The sequence below is a fragment of the Rhineura floridana genome, chromosome 11, assembly GCF_030035675.1.
Source record: "Rhineura floridana isolate rRhiFlo1 chromosome 11, rRhiFlo1.hap2, whole genome shotgun sequence".
Classification (NCBI taxonomy): domain Eukaryota; kingdom Metazoa; phylum Chordata; class Lepidosauria; order Squamata; family Rhineuridae; genus Rhineura; species Rhineura floridana.
Window position 1 is genome coordinate 4,113,330 of NC_084490.1, and position 13,265 is coordinate 4,126,594.

The window sequence follows — 13,265 nt, forward strand, 5'->3', positions numbered from 1 at the left end:
GGATTCAAATCCCCACTCGGATGAAGCTCACTGGATGACCTTGGGCCAGTCACTACCTCTCAGCCTAAGCTACCTCACAGGGTCGTTGTGATGATGAAATGAAGGGGAGTCGTTTATGCCGCCTTGGAGGAAAGAGTAAATGTAAAAGATAAATAAATCTTTAAAAGCAAATTTCCCACTTCTGCAAAGAGTACAGGAGTCCCAGCCACAGCCCTCTGTATTCCAGGCTGTCTTTATTTGCTTAATGTTTAGACCAATATTGTGTTTTAGCAATTTAGTGTGCTTTTAAGTGTTCTTACCCTGAGGTGGTGAGCAACAAATGAAGAACAGAATGAATCTAGCAAAGGAGAGAGGGAATTACCACCCCCTCCGACATAGGAACACAGGAACATCCTTCCAATAGCCCTGCTCTTGTGCCAAGGATTAGTTTCTGACAGTAGTGTAATGGCAAATTCAGAAGTGCAGGTCCCTTCATGATAGTTATGCCACACACACACCATCACAGCCATGCCCTTTTCCCACTTCCCCTCATGTTCCTTTCTCTCTGTGTTGCCTTGCAAGTCCACATCCCTAAGAGCCAATCAGCATGAAAGGGGAGGCTGTGTGTTAGCTACTGAGAAGTGTCTTCTCAGTGGCTGACTCACCTCCTTTCACTCTGGCTGGCTCCAGTCAGCATGAAAAGACAGGGACTCTTCTCAGTGGCTCCCTTTTCATGCTGACTGGCTCGTACATAGGGACCTGGATGGGACCCTCCTCCCAAAAAAGTAACAGGTCTATGAACCTGCCACACCCCCAGATGAGTATACCCCTGGTTTCTGAGACAACCCCCCCACTCGCTCCATTGTTGACATTTTGCTGATTATTATAATCAGATAATGTTCAGCATGCTATCAATCGTTAGGGATGAGGTGAAATGGCCCCCACCCATTTTATCACATTATTTGTGGGAGGTGAAAAGGGGGTGAGATTTCAACGAATGGCAGAGGGGCTAAAATGTGGGGGACAGGAGGAAACTTGCTGCTCTCATAGGAGTTTCTCTTGATTGGTGTCCGATGATGGTTGCCATATTTTCCCCCTCCCAGAAGCCCCTGGGAACTGCATGGCAATGATGGCATGATGGTAAAGGGTGGCTTCTGGGGGCAGGGGGAGTTCAAGAGAAAAAAATGGCGGTGGTCAGGAGGCATTACAAAGAGAGCGGTGAGGGGGTCTAGTTCGCTGGGAATGGGGTTCACTGCCTAGTTCTGATCCGCTTGTATTCTGATAGGCCGTCGTTCCATCCCAATCCAGCCTTTTTTTATTCCTGTGTGCTGTGGCACTTGCTGATTCAATCCGCTGGTGTGTGTGTGTGTGTGTTACAAAAAACAACATAATTTTTAATATAAATGCCTATGTAAATGATCACAGTGTTCCACGTGGTTTTTTCCCTTATGTATCACAGCTATGCACTGTTACGAATGCATCAACTTAGAGGAAATTACGAAGATATTTACGCAAAATTAGGGGGGAAATTCAGGGAAAAAATCCATGCTGATTACAGCCACAGCCTGCCGCAAGAAAGCAGTGCAGGTTGAAAAGATAGCGGACTGTTGAATTTAGTTGGAATCTGCTCCTAAGTCCGATTTAGTGGCTATTCTCCCTCATCCCTAGTTCCTGCTCTCCAAGCTTCATCTCCCCCCCCCATTTTTTTGCTAGGGGTCATACACTCCTTTTGCTATCCTGCAAGCACACAAACATTTGAGCTGAAGATTTCTCATTAAAAAAAATCACCCCCTGCAGAGCGAGCAAAGCTGGTGATCTGTTTAATATTTTTTCCTGTGGTTTTTATTGTGTACATATAATTGTTGTAAGTTGCTTTGAAGTGTGTGTGTGTGTGTGTGTGAATGGTGGTATTCGTCTAAATAAACAAACCCTGAAGAATGACAACACTTGAAGTTCACGTTAATACATTTCATTCTCAAAAGGCTGGTGGATTTTCAGGGACCAGAAAATAAGGGATATGCTGGGCAAAGAGAGGCAGCTCGGGTGTATGAACTATATATGCCAGTTTCCTGAGCCTCACGTGAAACCCCTGCCCACAAATTAGGGGAGGAGCCACAGGTGAATGGCCTTGCATGCACAAGATCCCAGGTTCAGTCCCTGATGGCATCTCCAGGCGAGACCCTTGTCCGAAACCCTGCAGAGCCACTGCCAGTCAGTGTAGACAACACTGAACCAATGACCTGACACAGTAGAAGGCAGCTCCTTATTTTCCTATTTAATTCAACCCTTTATTCAGAACAATGAGGACTAGAATATTACTTTATTTTGAGCCTGTGATTTTCATGCAGAAGGTCCCAGGTCCAAACCCCAGCACCTCCACTTGGGACCTAGAGACCCTGCCAGCCAGTGTAGACAGTAACAGAGCAGCTGGGCTCAGAATGAAGGAGCTTCTGAAATCCCAAAGCACTCACCTCTCCTGGTGAAAAGTCTGTGCCACATCTATCCAGCTGGAATTTGGGACTCTCCCCTCGGAACCCCACCAAGGTGACGGAGATGGAATCCACACACACACACCCCGCAGTTGCCTGTGGCTGCCTGAATTTTGTAGGTAGCCATGGGGGATGCTGTGGTGGTAGCGGAGGCTGCCAGCGAGGTTTTAATTCCTCCCCTGCCTCCCTCCCTTGCTCCCAGAATCTGGCTGTATAAAGAACCCCAGCCAGTTTGCCAACTGCTTTGTCTGGGAGGGTTGAGAGGCGAGGGAGATAATTAGAGAGGAATCACCTGGGAGCATGAAAGGAGTCCCTCTGACTCCCACACAGACACTTGCCATCTGCTGTGACAGGTGCAGATTTCTGCAGGCAGATAGGAGGTTCACAGAGAGGCTGGAAGATTTTGGGTCCGACAAGGTCTGGGGCTCCAGGCAAACCCTGCTTGCTGTTCCTGGGGAAAGATTAAAAAATTGCTTCTGTCTCCTGAGAAATGATTACAGCAGCTGGAGGACTCCCCATCTTGAATTATACTCTTTGCTTCTGCCGTGGGAAACTCTTGCAGGCTTTTAGGAAACTTTTGAAACAAGCTAGGGGGTGCTGAAAGCAAACATACCAGGCAATGCTATGCCATGCAATGGCAACTGCTGGGATGGATTTCCACAGGGTGAGAGGTGGGCAGAACAATCATGCTGCACCACCAATCTTGCTGTGACAACCAGCCTGGATGCGGAACCAGAGGTCCTCCTTGGGGGACCTCCTTGCTGGCCCTGCCATTGCTGGTGGGGATTTGGGTGGCAGTCCCCTAACTGAAGAACTCTCCAACCTAAGACTGTGTCCACACCATACATGTAAAGCTTCCCCCAAAGAATCCTGGGAACTGTAGTTTGTGAAGGGTGCTGGGAATGGTAGCTTGGGAGGAGTAAACCACGGTTGCCAGGATTATTGGGGGTCAGCTGTGCGATGTAAATGAGCTTTAAATGTACGGAATGTACACAGCCTAACTCTGTTTAAGGATACAGGACCCTAAGAAGGGAAAGCAAGGGGGGCTCCTGAAGTTGCCCATCTACAGTTAGCAGCCCCTGGACAGCAGACTAGAGCAGGCACTCAGGTCACCTGGCCACAGTCATCCCCACTAGGGCGTTTCTGTTGAAATTCTAGCAATGATTCCTAACGTTGCATCTATGCTGCCCTGGGCTCCTGCTGGGAGGAAGGGCAAGATATAAATCAAATAATAAATAAATAAAAACTAATCTATACATAGAAATGAGAACATGCAAATCTGTGTCTCTCCCCCCCCCCGTATTATGTGTAAGTGGGCCACCCTGGCAGGGATCAAGGTGCAGCTGTTGACAATCCATCCAGCTACACCATCCTGGAAGGCAGCTCACTCTGCAGAATCAGGAGGCCTAATTTCCTTTGTCTGGTTGCACAGCCAAACCCCAGAATCGTCATAATCATCCTGGGTAAGGAGGCAGCAACAAGTCTGAGCCAAAGCCCAGCTTGGAAGGCACAGCGCATGTCTGGCAGTGTTGGGCCTTCTGTCACTAAGCCTACTTTGGAGAAGGGCTCTAGCTCAATGGTAGAGCTCCTGGTTTGCATGCAGAAGGTCCCAGATTCAATCCCGTGCTCGGAGAGACCCCCTGTTTGAAACCCTGGAGAGCAGCTGCCAGTCAGTGTGGACAATACTGAGCTAGATGGACCAGCTGCTGACCTTGGTATAAGGCAGCTTCCTGCACTCCGAACCAGGGCCCCACTGATGCCCCAGGAAGGATATGGGACAGCAAGGCCAGCTACACAGCCCTTCACGTTCTGCCTGGCTATTGCTGGTGCAGGCAGCCCTCCTTCTACTCAGTTCCTGGCCCTTCTGTGTGACTCCTTGGCTGTGCAGTTCCTTGCTACTTCAACAGCCTTGTCACAGATTTGCTCCATGTCCTGCTGGCCACTTTGCCAGTAAGATGGAGAATCTGAGCCACACAGCCATGGTGGCGGGAATGGGAGGACACCACGACACACTGCGTGAGCTTCCTCAGAGACCTCCTTGTCAATATGGCAGCTTGGAGTTGAGAGTTGGCTTGGCCGTAAGACAGAAGAAGTGGCACACTACAACAAAGTGTTTGCAGAATGGAGTGCTGTGAGTAGCACCAAGCACACACTAAATTGCCGTGTGGATGAGCCCTCTTACAGAAGGCTGAACCCTAATAATATGGGGTTTTATTGCATGGTGATTATAGGGCTCCTTAACTGGCACAGGGTGGTAGTGGTCTTTGTTGCTGATGACCAGATTAAATGATGGTACTGAGTCCAGAAAAAAGGAAGTGGGGGAATTATAGTGGAGTTGCACAGGTGATAGGTAGTGTCACCATTCATTTCCTGGAAGATGAAAGCAAAAGGGTTGTTTTTTGTCTCTGGCAGGGGTGGGGAGCCTTTGGCCCTCCAGATGTTATTAGTCATCAGTTAAGCCGGCTCTCATCAGCCCCAGCTAGAATGGCTGGCTCTCAGGAGGATTGTGGGAGCTGTAGTCCAACAACATCTGGAGGGCCACGGGGTTCCCATCCCTGGTCTATGATGTTGTGCAATCCAGCAGTTGATGCTGGACGCTCCTATGCACCAGACAATGTCTTGTTTTGCCTGAGCTTCTGGGTATAGCAAGCATTCTCCTTTCTTGCTTGCAATGCTCCCTCTGTCTATTGCAATCCAGCAGTGTATAACCAGGTTATCTTCCCTAACTGAGCTTTGTCTGTTCCTGGTCAGCCTGAGGGCTCTGTCTGCATCCTTAACACTTCCTTGCATTTTATTCCAAAGAGCTGGTCGTCTTAAAACACAGCAGGTTTCAAAATGAAACGGGAGCCTTCCTTCGCGGAATGATTAACAATCTTCCAGGTTATCGTTTTCCTTCCTCATCTTTCGGCATTTTGTAGCCACTGCTCTGGAACAGCAAGTCAGTTAGGCTACATTAAGGTTTAAGAAAAAAAGAAGGTCAGAAGAGCCTGGCTGCTGGATGTAGGCCAGCTAGGTGCCTCTTCTGGGATGCCCGCAAGCAGGACCGGAGCGCAACAGCACCTGTCTCCACGTGTGATCCCAGCAACTAATGTTCAGAGGCATTCTGTCTCCACCTCGCAGTGGAGGTAGTTCAAGCTGTCAGGGCTATGGACTGGGGAGGAATTTGATTTTGTTTCCATTTTAATGCAAAACTACCACATTTGCACTTATCATCCCAATGTATGACCTGAAACATATCTATCGTTTGAAGTCCACACTTCTCCAAACTTTGCAATGCCATCTAAATGTGCACAAAAGTGAATACATTAGTGACAAATAACAGACAAAATACATTATATCAGAGAACAATGCTGGCAAAAATGTACATATTTATCAAAAAAAGGCTTTTAAGTACAGACCTTATCTTAGTCTGCATCTGTGTTGGAATTGCTTTTTAATATGTTTTTAAAGCTTTTTTAAAAAATATGCTTTTAAAGGTTTTTTTAAAGATGTTTTTAAAGGTATTTTGTTTTAATATGTTTTTAGGGATGTTTTGTTGTAATATATTTTAAAGTCTGTTTTTATGAAGTTTTAGAGTGTTTTTAGTGCTCTTGTTTGCCACCCTGGGCTCCTCTTGGGAGAAAGGGCGGGATATTAAATAAATAGATAATAAATAAATAAAACTGCATACAAAAATGTGCTTAGGAGAAATTTTCACTAAAATGCTGGAGAATTTTCATGAGGCTTTAAAAAAATGGCTGCAGAAATTTGAGAGCTGAATTTAAGATCTGAAAGTTTAGAAACTGAGTGAACAAAAATTGACAAGCATAATCCATCCGTGATCAATGCTATTAGAAATATCTCTGCGGACACTCTTTCGTAGCAGGTATTGATAGTCTTATCTTCCATGAGTTAGTTTGGGATTCTGTTACCTTTGCTTTCTCCTGTATGCACTCTTCATTATTCCGTTATCTGTTATCTCTCCATGATTGTTTCTTCACCTCAGATGTATCATTTGCCAGCATTATTCATAAGAACATGCCATGCTAGAACAGATAAAATACCCATCTGCATGAGGCTTCTGCCAGTTGCCAGCCAGGTTGACCTTGGGAGGTGAGGCTGGTACCACTTAGGGACGGGGCCTTTTCTCCTGTGGCACCTACCTGGTGGAATGCCTTGCTGAGCAAGGCCCATCAAGCCCCATCTCTATACTGCTTCCAGTAGTTGGGTGAAACACTTTTGAAAAGGGTCTTTGCTTAATTGCAAAACTTTTGTTGGCTCAGTTCCATTGGGGTGTGCTCGCACGCTGCTGGAATTTGTTAAATGCATATCCTTAACATTAATTTGAATGCACACTGAGTTTTTCTTAAAGGTAGCTATGTATTTCCCCCCCCCTTCTGTTTTTCTCATTATTTATTAGCTGCCTAGAGTCTCCATGGGGAAGAGCTATAGCTCAGGGGTAGAGAGTGGCTGCTTGGCTTGTCAAAAGTGAAGGTTCAATACCTGGCAGCATCGCCAGGTAAGGGATGGGACAGACTCCAGCCTGAAAGTTTGGAAAACAGCTGCCAGTCAGTGTAGACGATGTTAAGCTAGCCCGGCAGTGCCAACTCAGATGAGGAATGTTTTGAAAACTGGCATTGCAAGCAGATCAGAGTGTGCTATGTAAGAAGTTAACCTGAGGCTTATTGTGAATTGACCAGAGGTTCCTGAATGGAGAGACACTGTAGCCCCACCGAGCCACTGATTGGACTGGGCGGCAGTGATGTTGATTTGAGGCCACGGGAGCAGGATGGCTTGCCTTTGAAAGGCAGGCTGAAAAGGGGAGCTGTGGCAGGCCACTTTCTGCTCTTTCCACGGATGCTTAAATAATCTTTCTAGCATCTAGTTTATGAGGGAACAAACTACAGTTTCAGTTCATCTTGGGCCCAGTGAATGGTCTAGGACAGCCTCTCCCAACTAGTGGGCCACCAGATGTTGTTGGACTGCAATTCCCATCTTTCCTGACCATTGGCAATGCTGGCTGAGGCTGATGGAAGTTGTGGCTTCTGCAAGGGAAAGTCCTGTCTCAGTAACCTATTAGAATTCTTTGAGAGTGTCAACAAGCATATAGATAGAGGTGATCCAGTGGACATAGTGTACTTAGACTTTCAAAAAGCGTTTGACAAGGTACCTCACCAAAGGCTTCTGAGGAAGCTTAGCAGTCATGGAATAAGAGGAGAGGTCCTCTTGTGGATAAGGAATTGGTTAAGAGAGTAGGAATAAACGGACAGTTCTCCCAATGGAGGGCTGTAGAAAGTGGAGTCCCTCAAGGATCGGTATTGGGACCTGTACTTTTCAACTTGTTCATTAATGACCTAGAATTAGGAGTGAGCAGTGAAGTGGCCAAGTTTGCTGACGACACTAAATTGTTCAGGGTTGTTAAAACAAAAAGGGATTGTGAAGAGCTCCAAAAAGATCTCTCCAAACTGAGTGAATGGGCGGAAAAATGGCAAATGCAATTCAATATAAACAAGTGTAAAATTATGCATATTGGAGCAAAAAATCTTAATTTCACATATACGCTCATGGGGTCTGAACTGGCGGTGACCGACCAGGAGAGAGACCTCGGGGTTGTAGTGGACAGCACGATGAAAATGTCGACCCAGTGTGCGGCAGCTGTGAAAAAGGCAAATTCCATGCTAGGGATAATTAGGAAAGGTATTGAAAATAAAACAGCCGATATCATAATGCCGTTGTATAAATCTATGGTGCGGCCTCATTTGGAATACTGTGTACAGTTCTGGTCGCCTCATCTCAAAAAGGATATTATAGAGTTGGAAAAGGTTCAGAAGAGGGCAACCAGAAGGATCAAGGGGATGGAGCGACTCCCTTACGAGGAAAGGTTGCAGCATTTGGGGCTTTTTAGTTTAGAGAAAAGGCGGGTCAGAGGAGACATGATAGAAGTGTATAAAATTATGCATGGCATTGAGAAAGTGGATAGAGAAAAGTTCTTCTCCCTCTCTCATAATACTAGAACTCGTGGACATTCAAAGAAGCTGAATGTTGGAAGATTCAGGACAGACAAAAGGAAGCACTTCTTTACTCAGCGCATAGTTAAACTATGGAATTTGCTCCCACAAGATGCAGTAATGGCCACCAGCTTGGACGGCTTTAAAAGAAGATTAGACAAATTCATGGAGGACAGGGCTATCAATGGCTACTAGCCGTGATGGCTGTGCTCTGCCACCCTAGGCAGAGGCAGCATGCTTCTGAAAACCAGTTGCCGGAAGCCTCAGGAGGGGAGAGTGTTCTTGCACTCGGGTCCTGCTTGCGGGCTTCCCCCAGGCACCTGGTTGGCCACTGTGAGAACAGGATGCTGGACTAGATGGGCCACTGGCCTGATCCAGCAGGCTCTTCTTATGTTCTTATGTGGTCCAACAACATCTGGTGGCCCACTAGTTGGGAAAGGCTGGTCTACAACCTCTCCCAGGCACCTTCCAGATGTTATGGAGGAAAGCTCCAGTGTGCTAGCTAGATGGAGGTGATGGAAGTTGTAGTCCAAAGTCTCTGGAGGGCACCAGGTCTAAGGGGAAGCCGGTCTAGGAACAAAGCTAAGCTGGGCTCTTTTTATGTTCTTGAGTGCAAACCTAGCATCTGGATGGGAGACCACCAGAACCCCTATTTAGTTGCATTGCGATTGCTAAAGGGAAAGCAGGATACAAAATATGACTCATATGAACTTAAACAAAGGCCTCCCGAGTCCAACAACCTGTTTGCCGCAACGGCCAACCAGATGCCCCAAAGAGAAGCCCACGAGCAATTGGCCCCTCCCTCCTAGATGTTGTCCTCCATCAACTGGCACTGAGGTAGACTGCCTCTCAGCCTGGAGGGTCCATGCAGTCATTATAACTTGGCAACCATGGACAGGATAGACTAATCCTCCATGAATTTATCAAATCCCCTTTTAAATCCATCAAAGCTGCAGACCATCACATTTCTGCGGGCAGTGAATTCCATCAGTTAATGATGAGCTGTGTGAAGAATGATGTGCTTCTTTTTGGCTTTCTTGACCTTCCTGCCAAGCTGTTTCATTGGATGACTACGACGTTTCCTTTCTTGTTAAAGGAAGTAAAAACCTCTCTCTCCTCTGATCAGGGCCAAAGAGGGGACAGGTCTCCCAACCAACGCGGACCTGAAACAAGTTCAGATTCTTGGTCTGGGGGCAGTAGGCTGATGGATTTAGGGATGGCTGAATCTGGCAATTTCAGTAGTTTCTCATTCTTAAATTCCATTCTCCACATTTCCACAGCAATTTGCATTTTTTAAAAAAGCTCATGAAAATTTGTAGGATATTAGGGAGCAATCCAACTCGTATTCATGCCAGGCTGAGGGGAATTGTATGTGGTGGACCTCTGGCTGAGCTGGCAGGCTCCTGGATCCACTGGGCTCCGCCAGCAGAAGCCCCTTGCTCCCGTTCAGCCACAGCAGAGCCAGGATGCTGCCAGCTCAGCTGGGAGTCCACTGGTGAAGCCCAGCCCAGCGGAAGGGCGCCAGTGGAAACTAACGTAACACCTGAAAAAGGGGCGTTCCAGGAACGTATCGGAGGAGGGCCAGGGAGGATTTATGCAACATCCAACTCCCATTTGGAGCACTCCGGCAAGTCCCAATCTGGGCCAAAGTTATGCTGAGAGAGACGTCAGTCTAAGAAAATAATGATAATGAAAGTAAGTGGGGAGCGCTTACTCGCTAGCAGGGTTATTCGCGAGAGCTGCCTTTTTCTTTTCTGCACGTGTGTGCAGCTCCTTTGAGCCAAAGTTGTGCCAGCCCAGGGGCTCCCAAATGGCAAATGGATGCCATGGACCTTCCCGCTAGCTCTTCCTCCACCAGCTCCCCTGAGTTGGATTGCTCTGCCCATGTTGATTTTTCCTGATAAAAACATTTTTGTATGTAGTTTTGACTGTTATACACTTTTTATACAAGCAATTTTCATTTTTGCATGTTGTTTGCACAAATATATGTTTTTATGCACGTTCCTCCCTAATATATGCATTTTTGCACATATTGTTTAGTTGGAAAACTGCATTGCAAAACTTGGAGAAATTTAAAAGGATAGGTACGAATGAGGTAGTTTCTCATTAAAATGCAAACAAAATTATCTTTTCTGATGAGTCAGAGAAACACCATTCCTCTGGCTCCCAGGCTGTCCACAGAGAAGAGCTCTATTGCAAAGTCAGGGCTATAGATATCAGACTGCTTCTACCAGAGGCACTAAGAGAAAGAGTGGGGGATGCTTCACAAAGAAGGTTCTTCTTTGTCACAGAAAGCTTGTTTTAGAGGCACCACTTCAAAAGGTATATTAGCACATTATCATAGAATGTGAGAGTTGGAATCATGGAATCATAGAGTTGGAAGGGCCCTATAAGGTCATCTAGTCCAACCCCCTGCTCAATGCAGGATCCAAATGAAAGCATGCTTGACAGGTGGCTGTCCAGCTGCCTCTTGAATGTCTCTAGTGTTGGAGAGCTCACCACCTGCACTGGTAATTGGTTCCACTGTTATACCGCTCTAACAGTTAGGAAGCCTTTCCTGATGTTCAGTCAAAATCTGGCTTCCTGTAAGTTGAGTCCATTATTCCATGTCCTGAACTCTGAGATGACTGAGAAGAGATCCTGGCCCTCCTCTGTGTGGCAACCTTTAAAGTACTTGAAAAGTGCTATCATAGCTCCCTTTAGTCTTCTCTTCTCAAGGCTAAAAATGCCTAGTTCTTTCAGTCTCTCCTCATAGGGCTTTGTTTCCAGTCCCCTGATCATTCTTGTTGCCCTCTTCTGAACCCGTTCCAGTTTGTCTGCATCCTTTTTAAAGTGTGGTGTCCAGAACTCTTTCAGTATGGTTCTATAGCCAACGGTGGATCCATCTGATAGTTGGTCCATCCAGTCCACATTTAGCTAGCTAGCTAATCAGAATATCATGGGGCACTTTATCAAAAGCTTTGCTGAAGTCAAGATATATTATGTCTGCAGCATTCCCACAGTCTACTAGGGAGGTTACCCAATCAAAAAATGGGATAAAATTAGTCTGGCAGGATTTGTTCTTGATCAATCCATGTTGGCTTCTAGTAATCGCTATGTTGCTTTTAAAGTGCTTACAGACTGACCGCTTTAAAATCTGCTCCAGAATTTTCCAAGGGCTTGATGTCAGGCTGACTGCTCTGTAGTTCCCAGGTTCCTTTTTGCCCTTTTTGAAGATTGGGATAACATTAGCCCTCCTCCAGTCATCTGGCACTTCACCCATCCTCTATGATTTCGCAAAGATAATAAGACAGTGGTCCTGAGAGTTCTTCAGCCAGTTCCTTCAATACTCTAGGATGCAGTTCATTGGGCCCTGGAGATTTGAACTCGTTCAGAGGGATTAGGTATTCCTTGAACATATGTCTATCAGTCTCAAGCTGCAATCCTGCCCCTTCTACTTCATGTTTCCCAGGAGGGTCATAGAACCTTTTTGGGAGAAGACTGAGCCAAAGTAGGAATTGAGCACTTCTGTCTTTTCTGTCATGTTATCATTTTGCCATCCTTATTGAGTAGCTGTGCCACCATTTCTTTTCTCTTTTACTATAGATGTACCTGAAGAAAGCTTTTTTGTTGCTTTTGGCATCTCTTGCTAACATCAGCTCATTCTCAGCTTTAGCCTTCCTGATGCCCTCCCAGCAATTCCATGCTACCTTTCTGTACTCCTTTGTGGTCTGGCCTTCATTCCATTTCCTGTATGTGTCTTTTTTGTTTTCTGGTCATCTCTAAGCTTTCTGTGAAGCCACATTGGCTTCTTCTGCTGTCTTCCCCCTTTTTTCCTTGACGGAATTGCTTGCCATTGTGCCTTTAGGATTTCCTCTTTTAGAAACTCCCACCCACTTTGGACTCCATTCCCATTAGGGTCACTTGCCACGGAACTGTACTTACCATTGCTCTGGGTTTATTAAAATCAGCTTTCCTGAAGTCCAGGGTACACGTATGGCTACTCTCCGCTTCTGTTGCCATTAAAACCAGTGATTCTAGTATAGCATGGTCACTTTCCCCCAGAGTTCCGGTAACTGCCACTTCATCCACTAAGTGATCTCTACTGGTTAGAATCAAGTCAAGGATAGCTCATCCTCTAGTTGCTTTCTCCACTTTCTGTAGGAGAAAGTTATATCCAACACATCTCAGGAATTTCTTGGAGGAGCCTTGTTTGGCAGAATTTATCTCCCAACAGATATCAGGATAAGTCCCCCATTACTACTACCTCCTGCCTCCTTGAAACACTGGCAATTTGCTTTGGAAAAGTTTCATCCTCGTTTTCTCCTTGATTGGGTGGTCAGTAGTAGACTCCAACTACCATGTTCCTTTTATTCCTTGCGCCATTAATTTTAATCCAGATACTCTTGGTGGAACTACCAAGCTCATCCTCCTGTATTTCTGTGCAGGGATATATATTTTTAATATATAGCGTGACTCCACCCCCCCTTTTTATTTCTTTTGTTCTTTCTGAACAAGTTATATCCTTCAATTGCTGTATTCCAGTCATGGGAGTCAACCCACCAAGTTTCAGTTATACCTATCAAGTCATATTTACTCTCTCGTATTAAGAGTTCAAGTTTGTCCTGTTTGTTTCCCATACTCTGGGCATTAGTATACAAACATTGAAGACCATGTGATTTATAGCCTGGCTTCCTTCCTACATTTTTATGAAGACTATTACTAGGCATCATTGGAGCCATTTCCTCAGTTCTTTTTACTGTGCACAAACTTTTGTTAGTCATTATTGCCAAGTTTAAGTCTCCCTCCCCCATAAGATCCAATTTAAAGG